The sequence below is a fragment of the Dendropsophus ebraccatus genome, chromosome 8 (assembly GCF_027789765.1).
Source record: "Dendropsophus ebraccatus isolate aDenEbr1 chromosome 8, aDenEbr1.pat, whole genome shotgun sequence".
NCBI lineage: Eukaryota > Metazoa > Chordata > Amphibia > Anura > Hylidae > Dendropsophus > Dendropsophus ebraccatus.
The window spans coordinates 58,100,936-58,120,733 of NC_091461.1; the positions used below are offsets into that span (position 1 = coordinate 58,100,936).

The 19,798-nt window shown below is 46.6% G+C and overlaps 1 protein-coding gene across 3 annotated transcripts in view; it reads right to left on the bottom strand.

The window, feature by feature from the left end:
* MARCHF8 (membrane associated ring-CH-type finger 8) overlaps window positions 1-18,517 on the bottom strand; it is a 177,672-nt gene extending 159,155 nt beyond the window's left edge. Inside the window, exon 1 of one of the 3 annotated variants that reach the window (XM_069980492.1) lies at window positions 18,348-18,517. The gene's annotated coding sequence lies outside the window, so the exon portion shown is untranslated. Of the gene's footprint in view, window positions 1-14,297; window positions 14,459-18,347 lie in introns of those variants that run through there. The other 2 variants (XM_069980491.1, XM_069980494.1) reach the window with 2 other exon arrangements.
* Window positions 18,518-19,798: the final 1,281 nt, after the last annotated feature.

A 19,798-nucleotide genomic window follows, 5' to 3' on the forward strand; every position in this document is an offset into this window, starting at 1 on the left:
ATAATGGGGTCACTTGTGGGGGGTTTCAACTGTCTTGGCAACACAGGGGCCTTTTGAATGCAACATGGCCCCTCGAAATCCATTCCATCCAAATCCAGCCTTCAAAAACCAAATGGCGCTTCTTCCCTTTGGAGGCTTACCCTGCACCCGCATGGCGCTTTATGTCCACATGTGGGGTATTTCCGTACTCAGGGGAAATTGCTCTACACATTAAATGTTTTTTTTTATCTTTTAACCCCTTGTGAAAATGAAAAAACATGACAAGATTAATGATTTAGAGTAAAAATTTTACAAAAATTACACTAAATGTTGGTCTAGCCTTGATTTTTTTCCATTTCCACAAGGGGTTAAAAAAGAAAATGAACACAAAACGTGTAGGGTAGTGTCCCCTGAGTACGAAAATACCCCACATGTGGGCATAATGTGCCATATGGGCACAGGGCAAGTCACCAAAGGGACAGAGCGCCATTTAGAGGCTGGAATGGAGGATGGAGGCCATGTCGCAATTACAAAGCTCCTGTGCTGCCAGGACAGTAGAAACCCCCGACAAGTGACCCCATTCTGGAAACTACACCCCATAAGGAATCTAACAAGGGGTGCAGTGAGCATATGGACCCCACTGGTGACGGGCACTTACGTAGAACATGTGCCGAGAAAATAAAAAATACAATTTTTTTCATTTTCACGTCCCAAATGTGGCCGTCACCAGGGGGCCATATCCCCGCTGCCCCCCTTGTTAGATTCCTTATGGGGTGTAGTTTCCAGAATGGGGTCACTTGTGGGGGGTTTCTACTGTCCTGGCCGCACAGAGGCTTTGTAATTGCATCATGGCATCCTCTAATGGGAATGGCGGCCATACCTATTTAGCTGGGGAAAAGGGACAATTCTAATTTATTTGGGGGTATTAGGGCAATTATTAGTTTATAAGGTTGGAAATGACAGGTGTCCATCAAACTCAACCTGTGTTGATCCAGAGGAAGGCAAAAAACCCTCGTAATGCAGACGACAGTAGCCTCATCACAGGGGAAAAATTCCTTCCTGACTCCATAATGGCGATCAGAATAATCCCTGGACCAACGTGACCCCTGAAATAGGAATAAGGGACAGAATTTAGATAATGTAGAACCCCAGTGACGTGTGGTACGCCTTGAAGCGATCCTGTATGCGGAGGCCGGGGGGATCAGGACAGGCGTCACACTGGAAATGGTGTCCTTCCTGATCCCCCTGTTACACCACACTCTCCACTTCTTCTGGGGTCTCCCTTTCTCCAGTGTGGGGGACGTCACCTGGAAAATGTTGTCCTGGTGCGATACGGGGTCCTTCATATCCAGAAGCGCTGGGTCCGCTCCATGGCTGCTAAATATTAGGGCTCTATTACTGCTTCTGATATTTACGGATCGTGCCGCAAGCTACAGTAGCTCGGGCAGCGAGGGACCGGAAGAGGGGGTGCTGGTATAAAAGTTATCCCCGTACAGGTGGTGACCTTTATCCAGCAGTGGGAAGATCAGTTCCCGGACGATCTCCCCACTAACTCGGAGGATGGGGGGGGAGGGGGCATCTGGGGGCTGGATTCGAGTGTCCCTTCCTTCATACACTCTAAGGGTACGTGCACACTGCGGAATCGCAACAGATAACCCTTCGTGCATTCCGCAGCTGGCACCCACCGGCGGACTGATGCAGGCGCACGTCTCCACACGTGTCATAGACTCCATTCTATGCACGGGCGGATTCCGCTCTCCGTCCAATGTGTTCATTCTTTGGATGGACGACGGATTCCGCCCGTGCATAGAATGGAGTCTATGACACGGGTAGAGACATGCGCCTCCATCAGTCCGCCGGTGGGTGCCAGCTGCGGAATGCACAAAGGGTTATCCTTCTCCATTCTGCAGTGTGCACGTACCCTAAATCTGTAAGTGTACCCAGAGGTACGCTCACACAGTTTGTAGAATTTCACACCATGCCGTCATCTCTTATTGGGACGGTTCTGGCGGAAAAGACGTGTCTGGGGGGCAGCGTACGCTATGCTACCCCCCAGACATGTCACTGGATGATGAGGATGATGAGGATGAATGGAGGAAAGAAGGATCCCCCCATTCATCCTCACTGGCTGTTTCGGTGTCGGAGGCAATAATAGCGTATCCCTCTGACGCCGAAAACACCCTGGGGGTCATCTTTATACGGGGATTGGTATATGGGGTATGTAGTGGTGTAGTGTCAAACTTTATTCAATGTAGTGTGGTGTAATGTAGTGTTTTTTACGTGTTTTTTTACAGTAAGTATAAAAAAAAAACCTACGCCAACAAAGGAGTTGCTGCTAAATGCCGCACTTATGTGCGGCACTTATAAGCAGACCGTGGCAGTAGGATATAGAAAAAAAAACACCCTACGCCAAAAAGGAGGAGTTGCTGATTAGCAGCGCACTTTCGTGCGATGCTGATCAACACTCAGCGGCGATAGGGTGCGGAAAATAGAAAAAAAAAAATTTGAAAAAAAAAAAATAAAAAAATTCTACATTCTGAATATCCCTGTAGCTGCTGATAAGTGTATTACACATATCAGCCGCTAGGGGGCAGCAGAGCGCAAAATACGGAAAGAGCCGACGCTGGAGCCGAAAATAGCCGAGAGAAGCCGAACGTGACGTCACGGAAGAAGCCGAAGACCCGAACGAAGACGAGAACGCCGCGAACCCGGAAGACGCCGATCAGGAGCCCGGGACAGGTGAGTAATGTACAAATACCTGCTCTGGACCCCTCGGCTACCTAGCTGAGGGGTCCAGGGCAGGTATTTACTCGGTCGGTGCCGTCCTCGGACAGCACCGACCGCCATTTTTTTCCGGGTCATCGGGTCGCCGATGACCCGGAAAGGTTCCGATCGCCGCTATTGGCTGATCTGAATTGATCAGCCAATAGCGGCGATCGTAAGCACGGGGGGTGTTAACCACCCCCCGTGCCGTGAAGCTAAGATGGCCTGCTATGATTTATAGCAGGCCATCTTCCCCGACCGCTGTGTGTGAACACGCAGCGATCGGGGAAACATCGGGCGTAAATTTACGCCCTGATGCGCCAAGTACCAGGGCGCGAGGGCGTAAGTTTACGCCCGATGTCGTTAAGGGGTTAAGCTACTGCAGAGAAAAAAAAATTACATAGACGAAAACAGGTCCTGACCTGATCCTGCTCACTCTGCTGGGAATGCATCACAAAGTAGCAGTGTAGGCAAGACCTATCAGTCTGAAGTCCAATGGAGAGATTAAGGCCTTATTCACACGTCCCGTATTCTACGGATCCGTATTTCCATATTCGAGTTGTCTATTGGGCTCTGCACACTATGAGTAGATTACAAGGACGCAAACCATTGCTGGAAAATAAAAAACATGTCCTAGTGCGGACCCAGATTTTATTTTACAGATGCTCTCTTACAAATCAATGTTATCAGCTATTTTTTACGGATTGTAACCTGTTTACAGAATACATATTTACAGAAATATGGATGCACTACATATGCCCAATCCGTAAATTTTAGCAGATTGTACGAGTGGATAGCAGAAGGAATTTACGGACTTGAAAAAAAATACTGAACATTTGCATAGGGCCTAACGCTGCTCTTTAGTTTAGAGCTCATACTATGTGAGAAAGTCATCAGTTGTGTAAGTAATGCCTTGGACAAGAAACATCTCACTCCCGAGACCTGGGAGCAACAAACAAATGTTTACATTTATCAATTTAAACAAAATTTGGATATATTTTTGTCCCAGACAAATAGCAATCAGTTCAGCATTAGTTTCTCAGAATGGACTTAGCAGCTTATGTATAATGAATGGCACATATAGCTAACCGGCAGAGATATCCCTCAGACATTCACGTCAAGGAATCTCCCCTCAATTTACACACTGGAAGCAAGGTGTGAGGAGTGGCACTCTTACTGCCCCTCCTCCCCTCCATAGACGTCTACATATGCAAAAGAAGAGCCCATGGAGCCTCATCAAAGAGTCTCAAAACACAGGACTAGCCAGATATCCCTCCAGGAAGGACCCATCCAAGGGTCACCAAACCACCATATAAAATGGCCCTATAAGTCAATGTAATGACAAGGGAAAAACCAAGGCCAGGTATCAATACACATACAGCTGTTTTGGGGTGTTGCCCCTCATCAGTATGGAGCAGGATTCTGGCTAGGTGGGAGCAATGCCTAGTAGAGCCATAAGAGAAATAGATGGCTGATCTCAGGGAGACCAGCCAAACGACAACACTGCCGGCTGATAGTAAAAGCACTCGATGCAGTGAAGTCTTAGGTGCATTGCCCCCTGGGAAGCATATGCAAAAGAAGAGTCCCTGGAGCCTCATCGAAGAGTCTCAAAACGCAGGACTAGTCAGATATCCCTCTGGGAAGGACCCAACCAAGGGGTGGCTCCGGTAAGGAAACCGACAAAACCACCATATTAAGTGGCCCTATAAGTAATGACAAGGGAAAAACCAAGGCCAGATATCCATACACATACAGCTGTTTCAGGGTGTTGCCCCTCATCAGTGTGGAGCAGGATTCTGGCTAGGTGGGAGCAATGCCTAGTAGAGCCATAAGAGAAAGAGATCGCTGATCTCCAGAAGACCAGCCAAACGATAACACTGCCAGCTGCTAGTTAAAGTGCTCAATGCTCAATAGACTTCTACAGCAGCAAATAACCAATCCCTCAATGAACTGATAATCTGTATTATCTTTTGTGGGGTATTATATCAGTCAACCAAGAGTGAATGATCAGTGCTGGAGGCAGAGGAAGGGGGGAATAGTAAGTCATACATTTCTTATATTTAACTTCTGCTTCTGATCCATGGAAAGTACGTGGATAGGATAGTATTTTTTCATGCTGTGTCATAATAAAGTAGTAGGAAATGATCCTTCTTGTTTACTTGCAAAAATGCATCAGAATAGTGGCCTGGGCCTTTTGACCAGAAGAAAAGTCTATAGAATGTGATTTCTACCTTATGGCTGGGTTCACACTACGTATATTTCAGTCAGTATTGTGGTCCTCATATTGCAACCAAAACCAGGAGTGGATTAAAAACACAAAGGATCTGTTCACACAATGGTGAAATTGAGTGGATGGCCGCCATATAACAGTAAATAACGGCCATTATTTCAATACAACAGCAGTTGTTTTAAAATAACAGCAAATATTTGCCATTAAATGGCGGCCATCCACTCAATTTCAACATTGTGTGAACAGAGCCTTTCTGTGTTTTCAATCCACTCCTGGTTTTGGTTGCAATATGAGGACCACAATACTGACTGAAATATACGTAGTGTGAACCCAGCCTATTAGTGAATAATCCCCACTGACAGTGTAAGAATCCAATAGAAGCAGCACTTACGGTACAATAACAGAAGAGCGGGTTCACATTAGGAGAACGTACATTTTAAGAACTCTGTTTATGCAAAGTAAAGACTACCTGAAGTGAATAAATGTCCCTTTTCAACACGGACGACTAGCGCAGCGGGATGATTTTAGTCAACTGCTATTATGAAGAAGTGACTATAGAAGATACCATACATTATCACAGAAGGGACCCATCACAACACAGCCTTCACATTGAAACTAATGAAAAGCAGTGCATTCTGGAAGAACAAAACTATAATTCCATGCATGCTCCATTGTCATGTCTCACGCTAGGTTGCCAGTAAAGGCTATAAGATATGGTAAGACATATGCTGGAAACAGCAGCGGGGGAATTCCAGGCAATGATAACATGTTTGGGTCACTTCCCATAATGCAATGTATTATACTTTCAGAATTAATCTCCAGTCTTACAAGCCAATCCATACAACATAACAGGCCAAGAATATAAGACACTAGTGTATAGAAGCAGACATACACAGGTATACTGGCATGACTGTGCCTTTAAATATACCGTACCCCAACAGCCCTATCCCCCCCCCACCACACACACATACACACTTATTTTATAATTATTTTTACTATTATAGTGCAAGGTTCTTATGCACACTTTACCCTCGGAGCCAGGCTGCCGGGAAACCTCCCAGAACATGCTCACAAATATTCAACATCTATTCCAAACTAGATGTTGTGGAGCAATTATACGTGTCCAGGATTCAGCAGCGTTCTTTAAGCTATAAACAGGAGTCAGCCACGTACGACTCGGCTCAAATCAGCTGCGTTTTCTGGTAATTCACTCTTGCTTCACTAAGTAAATGGACTATTACTCATTGATATTTTACTCACACAGCCGTGTACGAGTTACCGTCTATGGAAAATGCAGACTTGCAAAGAAATTCCCATGAGACCATATGACCAGGCAGTCCTTCCTTCTTTGCTTGCACAACATCTCCTATCATTTTATACATTCTGCTGACTATTTCAGAGTGAGCAAGTTACATTAACCAGACAAATATATGATTTTTTTTTTCTTTATCCCTGTTCAGACCCATCATTTAGCAGTAATGACATAAAGGTATAAGGACCTGTCCTTTATTACACAAATAACCCTGTGATTTTACTTAGAGGTATTTAGATGTTATGTAATGTTCTCCCATTATGGCACTGCAGAGGAAATAAACACTTGCGCCCCCCCCCACACACACACGCACACACACACACACAGATTAGGTCTGCTTTTTGGGGTCTCGGCAGTGGGACACCCCATAATTATCACTGGAAGCTTCCAACTAAAAAGGATTTTCAAAGCAGAGAACCTATTTAAAATGTGGTGCAAAAAAAAAAAAAAGTGTCACGTCCAGCGCGCAACTCTGCCGACATCATCTGTTAGCGGATGGTCAGGAGAGCCTCATACATATTATACTAATGGCCGAACCAGCTGCAAGCCTTAAAAGGGGTTGTCCAGCGTTTGGTATTTTTTAAAAAAACCTCTCCACGCTTCCCCTATGTCCCCTGCTGACAGCAGTGACAGCCAATCACTGGCCGCAGAGCTGTCCCGTCTCAGTCAGTGATTGGCTGAATGGGCTGTCACTCCCAAGACGAGTTTGACTCAGTAAAGGCTCTGCAGTCAGTAGGGGTCAGGGGCGACACCAGAAGAGGACCCCGGGGGATCGTGGAGAAGTAAGCATAGGATGTTTTATATGCACCAGCAGTAGTAGTAGTAGTAGTAGTATATAAGAAAATAACGAACGCCGGACAACCTCTTTAACACAGCTCTGACTACTGACTTGAATGAGTGAGAGGGTGACTGGTCACTTCAGAAATTATTTATTTAAACACTAATACAATGGAGGAGATTTATCAAGAGTCCTTTTCAAAAGGCCCGATATGGGGCTGTGCATAAATGCAAATGAGTGCCGATCAGCAGTTCACAATGAGGTTTTTCTACTATGTCTATTGCGTACATTGGGAAAGTTCCTGATATAAATGCTAAGAGTCTCCTCAGGGGTTCAACAGTCAGACAGACCGAGGCCAGAAAGCTATGACGAAGAGTTCAAGGTGATCAGGTAGGGAGTGTAATTTCCCTGTTAGACAGTTTTCTATATAAAAAAACTCTGTAGAATGCAGAAGTGATACATCACCCTGGGCCCTAACATTAAAATGCAGACTAACAACTTCTATGCTGTATTATAAGGGAACTAGAAGAATTTCCTGTTTATAGCTGATGCATCTTGGTAGATGTGAGGGAGAAAGTACTTGTGGCACGGCTTTTTTTCTGAATTCCTTACAGCGTGGGAGAGAAAAGCTACCTTTGAACTTTGACCATCTGACATGTTCAGCCAAAAAAGTTCTACATATACTAAAGTGCTGCTGTTATGGTATATGCCATTTATTGGTCATTTTATTTAATCTATTACAATGTGTTGTCATAGAAACAAAGACTGGTTATGCAACCTGGCAAAAAGCATTATGAGCAGGTAGGACAGTACGTTACCTGTGGCTATCCTGATAGTTTAGTGCCACGCCGCCATCTAGATGGGTGACTGCCCCAAGCTGAAAAACCCTTCCAACCTATCAGCTTTGTACAAGCCATAAGCCTTTATTTACATGGAAAATAGTCAGCATGACTAACAGCGAGGACCATCTATACACACGGCATAATTCTACAATCACTAGAAACGTGCCCAATTTATAGCCTTCTTCTTGGTACGAACTATAAGAGTAAAAAATGCACCCATTGGAAATGATGTTTTTGTCAATCTGAAAACAAGAGATTGATATCACGTTGCCTATCAGTTAGGAAAGGTGGAGGATACAGATCAGGAGGGGATCCCAGCATTACATAAGTAATAAAAGGGATAGTCTGATAGGGCAGGAGCCCATACATTGACTTTCAAATTGAGTTTTTAATGTGGAAAAGGAAGATAAAGAAAGAAGGTACCGTATTTTCCGGCGTATAATGTCACTGGGTGTATAAGACGACCCCTGACTTTTAAGAATATTGTCACCGTATACCCCGTAAAATGTTAACCTGTTTAACTGCGGCGAAATAAAAAAAAAAGTTAAGTATCCTGGGGCCCATTCCCGACCTCCACGTGTCTCCCGGCCCGTTTCCAGGGCAGACAGTTTACACTGACTGCGTCGGGGATCGCTGAAGCTCTCCCGAGCAGCAGAGAGTCTCATCGGAGAAGCTCGGCTGCCGGGAGAGCTTCGGAAGAATGACAGAGGCTTTGGGTACTTCCGGAACATGTCATTCTCCCGAAGCACTCATGGCAGCCGAGCGTCTCAGATAAGATGCTTGGGAGAGCTTCAGGGATCCATCACACTGCCTGCGCTGGGAACAGGACAGAAGACCCGCGGAGGCCGGGAACGGGCCCCAGGTGAGTTAACTGTTTTTTTTTTATATTGAGCCCCCCCCCACCGTATGGGGCGACCATACCTGGCGTATAAGACGACCCCCAACTTCTAAGAAAATTTTTCGGGGTTAAAAAGTTCTCTTATACGCCGGAAAATACAGTAATCCCAAGTAAGTAGTAAGGCACATGCCGAGGTCACAAAGTGATTTTCTCCTTTTTTTACTCTACTTGATCATACGCCATTAAAAAATAATTGCCTTTTAATGAAGTCAGAACATTCAGTTAAAATTTTCAGCTAAAAAAAAACTGTGTATTTGCCATAAACTATAAAGCTCTGTGTTGTCATCCTCTAAAGGGGTAGTATGTATATATCAATAGGGACACTCCTAATTGGATCCTGGCCAGCATGTTTGCACAGGGCTAACATACAATCTATATTTCCACAATGTGCAAATTCTTAACCATCATCTGCACTGACTCCAACATAGATGTAAGGGTAATGCAAAGTTATTCAAATCACACTTGGTGGCAGCAGCATTCTTCAGTATGTTTGTGTGGACTGGATGAGGCAACATTGCACAGTTCTTTTTTTTTTTTTTTTAAGTCATCCAGTATTTTATACTGGTATTTGTGCCATATAAATCAAACCTTGTGGACCCTACCCATCAACACAATGAAGAGGAAGCCAAGTCACCTTCACATGGGCACAGTAACTTGTGCCTGGGACAGCAGCTCATCCCGTGTTATTTTTCTGCTGCCTTGCACGTTATCTGCAATGTGCATAAGGAAATTCAAGCAGGAAGTAGAAGCCAAAAATACGCCAGAAAGAGGAATGCTGCACTTATCTACTGTGCGCAACTGCAGCCCAGTATACTTGCACATTATGGCTGGGTTCACACCATGTATATTTGAGGCTGTATTTGGTCCTCATGTCAGGTCCTCATAGCAACCAAAACCAGGAGTGGATTGAAAACACAGAAAGGCTCTGTTCACACAATGGTGAAATTGAGTGGATGGCCGCCATATAACGGTAAATAACTGCCATTATTTCAATATAACAGCCGTTGTTTTAAAATAACAGCACATATTTGCCATTAAATGACGGCCATCCACTCAATTACAACATTATGTGAACAGAGCCTTTCTGTGTTTTCAATCCACTGCTTGTTTTGGTTGCTATACAGCCTCAAACATACAGCCTCAAATATACGTAGTGTGAACATAGCCATATATAACTGCATTAAATAACTTGTTTTTAAACTAAAGTCTCTCTCGTCGTTATTTCTTATGCTAGCTGTTGTTCCCTTTTAACCATTTCATGACTACAGTGTACTTTAAGGGCTTTGATTGATCATAAGGCTGTCATCAATAGCTGGTAAAAGTCTGACACCTACGCTGATTAACTATTGGCCAGGCCATGGCACCTGTAACAAACAGTGAACAGAACTGCAAGCAGATGGCTCCATACATTGTTTAGTGGCCATACTGGGTTAGGCCCCATTCCCACTGAGCAAAACTAGCGGAATTCCGCATCGGAAGGCCGTTAGCCTCCCGCTCATAATGGGAGTCTATGGGAGGCGTGCGCTCCTGCCCTGTCCGCGCTGAAGAATGAACATGTTCATTCTTCAGCGCGGACAGAGCAGGAGCGCGCACCTCCCATAGACTCCCATTATGAGCGGGAGGCTAACAGAATTCCGCTAGTTTTGCTCAGTGGGAACGGGGCCTTACTGCAGCTCCTATTCCTCTGTCCTAATGGTGCGTTTACACAGACAGATTTATCTGACAGATCTTTGAAGTCAAAGCCAGGAAGAGACTATAAACAGGGATCAGGTCATAAAGGAAACCAGAGAATTCTCCTCTTTTCAAATCCATTCCAGCTTTGGCTTCCAAAATCTGTCAGATAAATCTTTCTGTGTAAACGCACCCTAATGCTAAGTTTACACGGAGCGATAATTCGCCCGATCGTACGATTAACGATTTCGAAGTAACGATTTTTCTTTTATAACGATCAGCGTTTAGATGGAACGATATATCGTACAGAAAATTCGTTTTCCGATCGTTTTGCGATCGCTTAAGCCTATCTCGCACATAGGTAAAATCAGTGAACGACTGTTTACACGGAACGATGGGCGAATTTTTTGCGAACGACGATTTAAGAACAAGTTAAAAGATCAAAATGAACAATTTCTCGCTCGTCGTGCGATCGTTCGCTGCGTTTACACGTACGATTATTGTTCGAAGTCGTTGGTTATCGTGCAAATTCGCACGATAAGCGTTCTGTGTAAACCCAGCATTAGAATAGGCTATTAATAAATCAAGTGGCACTAGTGGGATAACAGAAAGGGTCAGATAGGTTGTGCTTACATAACCACCACCATATGCAAATGTGCCTTACTGTCATTAATCTTTAAGTCATTCACATTATACAGTCTGGATTTGCAGGTTCATTGACTTCTATGGCTTTCTGCACGATGCACAGTCCATGACTGCGCGTGGTCCATGCCCTAAGGATGCACAGTTTCCCTGACCACAAAACCACTACAGCCATGTGCAGGAGGCCTAAGCAAGTCAGGGAACATAGTAATCTTGCCTAACATTACTAAGAAATCCAGAAAACTGACTGCTGCCCTGATCACCACTTCATCCCCAGCTCCATCCTACTACAAAACACAGCAGCATGCACATTCTGCAGTCAGGATGACGGACATTCCCCCCCCCCCCCCCCCCCCCCACCCAGAAAACGCAAATGATAATTGATTCCAGTTCTAACAGGAAATATTTCTCCCAAGTGATAACCATATTGATTCTGGCTCTTTCCCAAGGAAAATGATTATGCTATGTAGTTAACCCATGGGGGGATCGTGTAAAGGAAGTGAAATGATTCTCTGCTATGGTCATGTAACCTGAATACAAAGTTTGTACTAATATAGTTCCTGTTATTAGGGAACACACACACAAAATAGGAGAACCATCTACTGCTGTGAAGAACCTGACATAGAGACTGTCACAGCCATTTATTAGGTCTACGGCAGCTGAAGGATTACCAAGAATTGTCAGATTAGTCTACGGAGGTCAAAACAGGCAGGAACAAGTATGTTTCATTGCCAAAAAAACTACAGACATAAGGGCATATGTATCATTTCTTTTTGCACCATTATTTTGGTGAAAAATGTGTTTCTTGCACACAGTAAATATATTTTTTTTGCAGCATTTATCGAGTTGATTGTGCTGTTATTGAGCAGTTTATGACAGCTGTGCTTTTAACATATTTGGCCCAGAAGGCCTGGAAATACTTCTTAAGGCCTGCCTAACTGGCACAGCTAATAAGCAGTGCCCTGGTAGATATATAAGATTTCTGCAGCGCTATTATGCAGCGCTACCTACCAAGGAGTACTACACCAAAAGTTTTCTTTCAAATCAACTGGTGCCAGAAAAAGACAGAGATTTGTAATTTACTTATATAAAAAAAAAAAATCTCACATCTTTCAGTACTTATCAGTTGCTGTTTGTCCTGCAGGAAGTGGTGTATTCTTTCCAGTCTGACACAATGCTCTCTGCTACCACCTCTGTCGGTGTCAGGAAGTGTCCAGAGCAGTAACAAATCCCTATGGAAAACCTCTCCTGCTCTCCAGACTGGAAAGAATATACCATTAATGAAGGACATACAGCAGCTGATAAGTACTGGGACACAAGATTTTTTCATAGAAGTAAATTACAAATCTCTGGTACTTCCTGGCACTAGTTTTCTCCGGTGAACAACCCCTTTAAATGATGTTTGTCAGCATATGTCTTGTCTATTTAGCTACATAGTACCTCTGTCCAAATACAGAAAGAATTGTGAAAGTATCAGGAGTTTTATGAAATATCACATCAGCTCTGCTACATCACTAGCAGTTCATGTCTATATACTACTGCTGTGATAAATCTTACATTCTCTCTCACGTCACTTGGTCTGTGCAGCCAGACTATAGACGTAGGTAGACGATCCTGAAATCTATAATGTAACTGCAGGGGAATCTTTGACATTTCTGAGAGAAAAGATGTAGGCGACACACTAATACAATAACATATATGGAAGCCATAGGGATCCTTGTTCCTGCAGCTACAACCTATGCACCCCCAGAGATGGGCAGATCCCACAGAGCTGTGACCTACAGTATGTATGTGTCTGGAGAATGATCAGTGATAAGGAACACGCCATTCTATATACCTATATAGACACCTACAAAGCCAAAAAGAGAGACTACAGAAAACTCACGTATCCGTAAATCCTATTAGGGTAAACGCCCCCGCCCCCACCCCCCAAAACAAAAACACTCTGGGGTACATGTATTAGGGTGGGCACACAGGGTCTCTGCATGCCCATACACACTTTAGGGTACATGTATTAGGGTGGGCACACAGGGTCTCTTCATGCCCATACACACCCTGGGGTACATGTATTAGGGTGGGCACACAGGGTCTCTTCATGCCCATACACACCCTGGGGTACATGTATTAGGATGGGCACACAGGGTCTCTGCATGCCCATACACACCCTGGGGTACATGTATTAGGGTGGGCACACAGGGTCTCTGCATGCCCATACACACCCTGGGGTACATGTATTAGGGTGGGCACACAGGGTCTCTTCATGCCCATACACACCTTAGGGTACATGTATTAGGGTGGGCACACATGGTCTCTGCATGCCCATACACACTCTGGGGTACATGTATTAGGGTGGGCACACAGGGTCTCTTCATACCCATACACACCTTAGGGTACATGTATTAGGGTGGGCACACAGGGTCTCTGCATGCCCATACACACCTTAGGGTACATGTACTAGGGTGGGCACACAGGGTCTCTTCATGCCCATACACACCCTGGGGTACATGTATTAGGGTGGGCACACAGGGTCTCTGCATGCCCATACACACCCTGGGGTACATGTACTAGGGTGGGCACACAGGGTCTCTTCATGCCCATACACACCCTGGGGTACATGTATTAGGGTGGGCACACAGGGTCTCTTCATGCCCATACACACCCTGGGGTACATGTATTAGGGTGGGCACACAGGGTCTCTTCATGCCCATACACACCCTGGGGTACATGTATTAGGGTGGGCACCCCGGGTCTGGGGTACATGTATTAGGGTGGGCACCCCGGGTCTGGGGTACATGTATTAGGGTGGGCACCCCGGGTCTGGGGTACATGTATTAGGGTGGGCACCCCGGGTCTGGGGTACATGTATTAGGGTGGGCACACATAGATGCATGTCGCAGTCACATAAACAAGGTGCAGCGCCCGTCACGTGACCCTGTCCTTACAAGGTGCACTTCATGCTGTGACATCCGCCTATACCATAGCAACAACTGACAGCAGCAACACTTGGCACCCTGTGAGCCGTGCAGAACTAGTGCACACCCATAGCCATGGACTACTGCAGGTTACTGCATAAATGCAAACTACAGACAAGCACTGGTCCATGCTGCGACTTGTAGTCCCGCTGCAGCCGAGGTTACAGGTCGCAGTCCCTCTGCAGTGCACGACACACAGTACACACTGACCTGTTATGAGATGTCAGCCCCCCCGCCGCAGTGATAGATCAGCACCGAGTCACACAGACCCCGCCATAGCGCGCATAGTCCCCGTCCACACACAGCGATCCTCACCACCTCCCACCCGATCAGCTGCTGCCCGCACAGGGAAGTGCACAGTCCAGGTGCGCTTGTTGACAAGCGGCGGCGACCAATCAGTTCCGCGTGACGTCACCGCCGCGGCCAATCAGAGCGCAGTACACAGACGCAATGTCACTTTCGCCCAGTGAGTGTCGCTGCTGCGCAGGTCGGCCAGATCACTAGTGAGCGTCCGTCTTCTTGTCCCCGCTGTGCACACGGGCGGGGTGTAGTGCGGAATAAAAACGCCTACTTCCAAGAACTGGCCTCACTGTGAAAGTGTATGCAAATCTTCAGGCCCCTCATAGTATTGGATCCTGCCCTCCTTGTAAGACAGCTGCAGCACACACTGTGCAGTCACTGACAGCTGACAGATACTTGGGAACTTTTCTGCCTGAACATCAGAGTCTGCAAGGGCTTGTTCACACCTAACATGCGTTACCATCAGGGCATCCAAACTAGAATGGTTATGTGTAATGCTGTGTCTACACGGAGCAATAATTCGGCCAATCGATCGTTTAACGATTTTGAAGCAACAATTTGGTTTTTATAACGATCAGCGTTTAGACGAATAAATTGTTAGAAAAATCGTAAAAAAATTCATTATTACGATCGTTTTTAAGATCGCTTAAGCCCATCTTTTACATAGGGTGAATCTTTCAAAGAGTGTTTACACGAAGCGATCTGTGAATTTTTAGCGAACGACGATTTGAGAACATGTTGAAAGATCAAAATGAACGATTTTTCGATCGTCGTTTGATCGTTTGCTGTGTTTACACTGAACGATTATCTCTCAAATACCATCATTATAGCGACAGTTCGAACAATAATCGTTCCTTGTAAACGCAGTATAATGCTACGTTTACACAGAGCGATAATTCGCCCGATTGTACGATTAACGATTTTGAAGTAACAATTTTTTTTTATAGCGATCAGCGTTTAGATGAAACGATATATCGTACAGAAAATTCGTTTTGCGATCGCTTAAGCCTATCTCGCACATAGGTAAAATCGGTGAACGACTGTTTACACGGAACGATCTGCGAATTTTTTGCGAACGACGATTTAAGAACATGTTCAAACATCAAAATGAATGATTTCCCGCGCGTCGTTCGATCGTTCGTTGCGTTTACACGTACGATTATCGTTCGAATTTGATCGTTATCGTGCAAATTCGCACAATAATCGTTCCATGTAAGGGCAGCATAAGAAACCATACTCAACTGTAAAACGTTGAAAAAAAATGGAAATCTGTTTCCATCAGCATCAGCGGGAGTTTTAAAGGAAAACTGTCAGCAGGTCTGTGCATATGAGAGTTCCCAGTCTCTGCTAAACTTCTCTTACCAGCACCGATCTCCTCACACTCATAGTCGCCGCTGTTTTTGTGATATTCAATGCTATAAAAATATGCAAATTTGCTGGTTAGGAGCACAGGGATTATTCCTCGGCCGTCCAGAGCACCGTGTGGTCGCCACCGCCGACTCCCATGCTTATTCCTGCCGGCTTATGCATAAACGTAAGGAGGCCTGGGCATCGGTGATGGCGGGCTGAACAGTGCTCGTATGCACAAACCTGCTGACAGTTTTCCTTTAAAGGGAACCCGTCACCATGAAAATGTTAATCTGTCTGCATCATGTTACGGAGCAGAAGGAGCTGAGCGCATTGATATATATCTTTATTGGAAAATATTTAGTACAATTTGTAATTTATTGATTGAAATCTCTGATATTTTAATGCAAAGGAGACCAGCTCATGGAGTGACACTGTCCAATGGACTGCTTAAAGGGGTACTCCAACATGATGTTAAAAAATGCATGTAGCATTGCTTACCTGTCTGACCCAGTCACAACCGCTGTCAGGAATTTTGGGACCCCATACTGATGAGCAAATGCTATATTAAAAGCTGCATAGCCCCTCAATAAGTTTCACTCAGTAAGGGGCATCATCAGGAGGAGGGTATATGTCATGAGCCCTCTTCTGATAGACGCTCCTTGAGGAGATGGTATCCAAAATGAGAAAACATGTCTGCTTTCTCCCCAAAACATCGCCACATTTGTCCTCAGTTTGGATGCAGTATTGCAGCTGAATAAATATAGAATCCTGATAGGACCCAAAAATAAAGACATTAGACCCCACTATATATAACTCAGATTAGACAATCTAAAATAATGCAGGCTGTAGCTATAGCCTGGTTCCCACACACAGCTCTGGTCTATTACCAGGCACTGACCCACGCTGAAGCACTGGAAGGGGGCTGGCCTGTCCCCAGTGGGAGGAGATCCCCGCCCCTCTATGACACGACTCCATTAGAATCAATGGAGCCGCATCATAGAGGGTCGTGGGGTTTCCTCCCACTGAGGACAGGCCAGCCCGCTTCCAGTGCTTCAGTCCGGGCCAGTGCTTGGTAATAGACCAGCGCTGTACACAGGAACCGTACCGTGGTTAAAAAAAGGACTGTGCGCTGCCCCCACCCAAGTCCCCACTTCCTATTTATGTGCAAAATTTGAAGCTAATGGTACATTTGCTCCATGCTGTATACAATGTGGGCTGTAGCTGTCACTCAGTAGTGATCAATCAGTAGTGGTACAAAAAGTTGCAGTGTAGCCCTAGCCCAGTGATGGCTAAACTTGACACTCCAGCTGTTGCAAAACTACAATTCCCATCCTGCCTGAACAACCAAAGATATGGCTTTGGCTGCCCAGGCATGATGGGAGTTGTAGTTTTGCAACAGCTGGAGTGTCAAGGTTAGCCATCACTGCCATAGACTAACACAGAGCCCAGACCAGATCCTCTTTTCTTTGCAGCAATTTGGGCTGGAGCAAGGGTCATGCTACCAAAGATCGCCATGTTGCACTGTGTGGATCACGCTGCATCGCAGCCAAGGCGGGTAAATTGGGTTGTGTTGCAACCTGCAAGTGGCCACAACCTGACAGTTACAAGAAATACATCTTAGATGGATTTGTTTCAACGGCCATCATTTATTTTTATTTTTTTTACACCAGCATCAGTAATATATACTGGAATAGCCCTTTAACCGATTCACTGTTCTAGATTTCTGACTTTATACTGACATTAAAGGGGTTATCCAGTGCTACAAAAACATGCCCACTTTCTCTCAGAGACAGCCCACTCTTGTCTCCAGTTTGGGTGTGGGTTTTGCAGCTCAGTTCCATTAAAGTAAATGGAGCCTGCAAACCAAGCCTGAACTGGAGACGAGTGGTGCTGTCTATGGAAGAAAGTGGACATGTTTTTGTGGCGCTGGATAACTCCTTTAGGGTGCGTTCACATGTAAAGGATCTGCAGCAGATTTGATGGCGCAGATTTGATGGCGCAGATTCAAAGCAAATCAAATCTGCGCCATCAAATCTGCTGCAGATCCCGTACGTGTGAACACACCCTTAAAAGGGTTGTTCCAGCACCAAACATAACATGTATATTTAGCTGTGGATGGCATGAAAAAAAATGACTTGCTTATCTGGGTTTTCTGCAGCTCTTAATGTGAAATCATCCGGTCCCCTGCTCATCCAACTTATCCTATTTCTGAGACAAAGTCCCCTCAGCAGTTATGGTGCCTCGGCTACTTACTGACTGAGGTAGAAACCTGATGCCAGTACGGGAATCGCAGTGGGTTTTGCTGCAAACTCGCAGCCTGAAATCCAATGCGATTCCGTTATGTGTGAACCCACTCTAAGGGTATAAACCCACACACCGTATATGCAGCAGATATGCAACAAATACGCAGCAGATTTGTTGGTACAGATTTGATGCTGTGTTCAGTTATTTAGATCTAATCTGCTGCGATTTTGCTGCGAGTTTGCTGCGAGTTTGCTGCGTATCGCAGCAGTAAATACGCTGCATATACGGTGTGTGGGTTTATACCCTAAAACTGTTTAAACATCTGGCAATCTTATAGGTATTTATTAGGGCTTTATATTACCTTACCTAATGTAAACTGTGTCCACATCCAAAACTGCTCCACTCACTGGCGTAGCTACCATGGGGGCAGGGTACGCTGTCTCTATGGGGCCCAGGGGGGCTGGGGGCCCGGGCCCCCGCGGTGAAACTTCCATGGTGGGTGCCGGGAATACAGTGCGATCTGCCAGGCCCCCTGTGACAGCGTGATTCGGGACACCATCACCCCACCCCCAGGTCCGGGCGGCATCATCAGTACTCCCGTCCCCCGCGGCAGCCTCCCCCCCCGTCCTTGATGACGGTACAACGGCTCCCCTCCTGATCTCGTGCACCGGAGGTCCCCGGTCTCCAAAGGAGGCAGCCGCCGCCGCAGGGACAGCTACGTTTGGAGTTGCAGTTGCTGTAGATGTTCAGTGGGATCGGGGGTCTGCACTGCGCCCCTCTATCCCGCTGAACATCTCCATTAACGGCGGCTGCCTCCGGACACCAGGAACCTCCGGTGCAAGTGCATGAGACCAGGAGGGGATGGCAGGTGTGTGCCCGGGCCGGTCACTCAGCTTGCCCCAGTCCCCCCCCCCAGCTCTCCCTCTGCCCCAGTCCCCCCCCCCAGCTCTCCCTCTGCCCCAGTCCCCCCCCCCCAGCTCTCCCTCTGCCCCAGTCCCCCCCAGCTCTCCCTCTGCCCCAGTCCCCCCCAGCTCTCCCTCTGCCCCAGTCCCCCCCCAGCTCTGCCCCAGTCCCCCCCAGCTCTCCCTCTGCCCCAGTCCCCCCCCCAGCTCTCCCTCTGCCCCAGTCCCCCCCCAGCTCTCCCTCTGCCCCAGTCCCCCCCAGCTCTCCCTCTGCCCCAGTCCCCCCAGCTCTCCCTCTGCCCCAGTCCCCCCCAGCTCTCCCTCTGCCCCAGTCCCCCCGCCTCAACTGCCCCCCAGTCTTTCCGATTCCCCCCCCAGCCTGGCCCATTCCCCCTCAGTCTAACCCAAGCCTGCCCCCCAGCTGTCCCTCTTCCCGTCACCCCCAGCTGCCCTAGTCTGCCAGTCGCCCCCAGCTGTCCCTCTGCCAGGGGCGGATTAACTTTACCATAGGCCCTGGGCTGTTCACCAAGCCTGGGCCCCCCACCCCACTGTAACTATGGCAGCACTAGCCTGGCGTTCATAGTACAGGACAGATAATGTCATGATGTCCTGATCTGTGCAAAATTGCCATAAAAAAACAGTGATTTTTTGCAAATCATGGCGGAAGTGTAGCCAGGAGACAGTACACCACTGAAAGTATAAGTCTTTTTGGGTGGTCATGGGCCCCCCAGGAGCTCAGGGCCTCAGGCTGCCCCGCCCCTATTGTAATCCACTACTGCCCTCTGCCCCAGTCACCCCCAGCCTGCCCCAGTCACTCTAGTTGCCCCAGTCTGTCCTAGTCTCCCCCAGCTGTCCCCAGTCTGTCCAAGTCCCCCCAGCCTGCCCCAGTCCCCCCCCAGTCTAACCCAAGCCTGC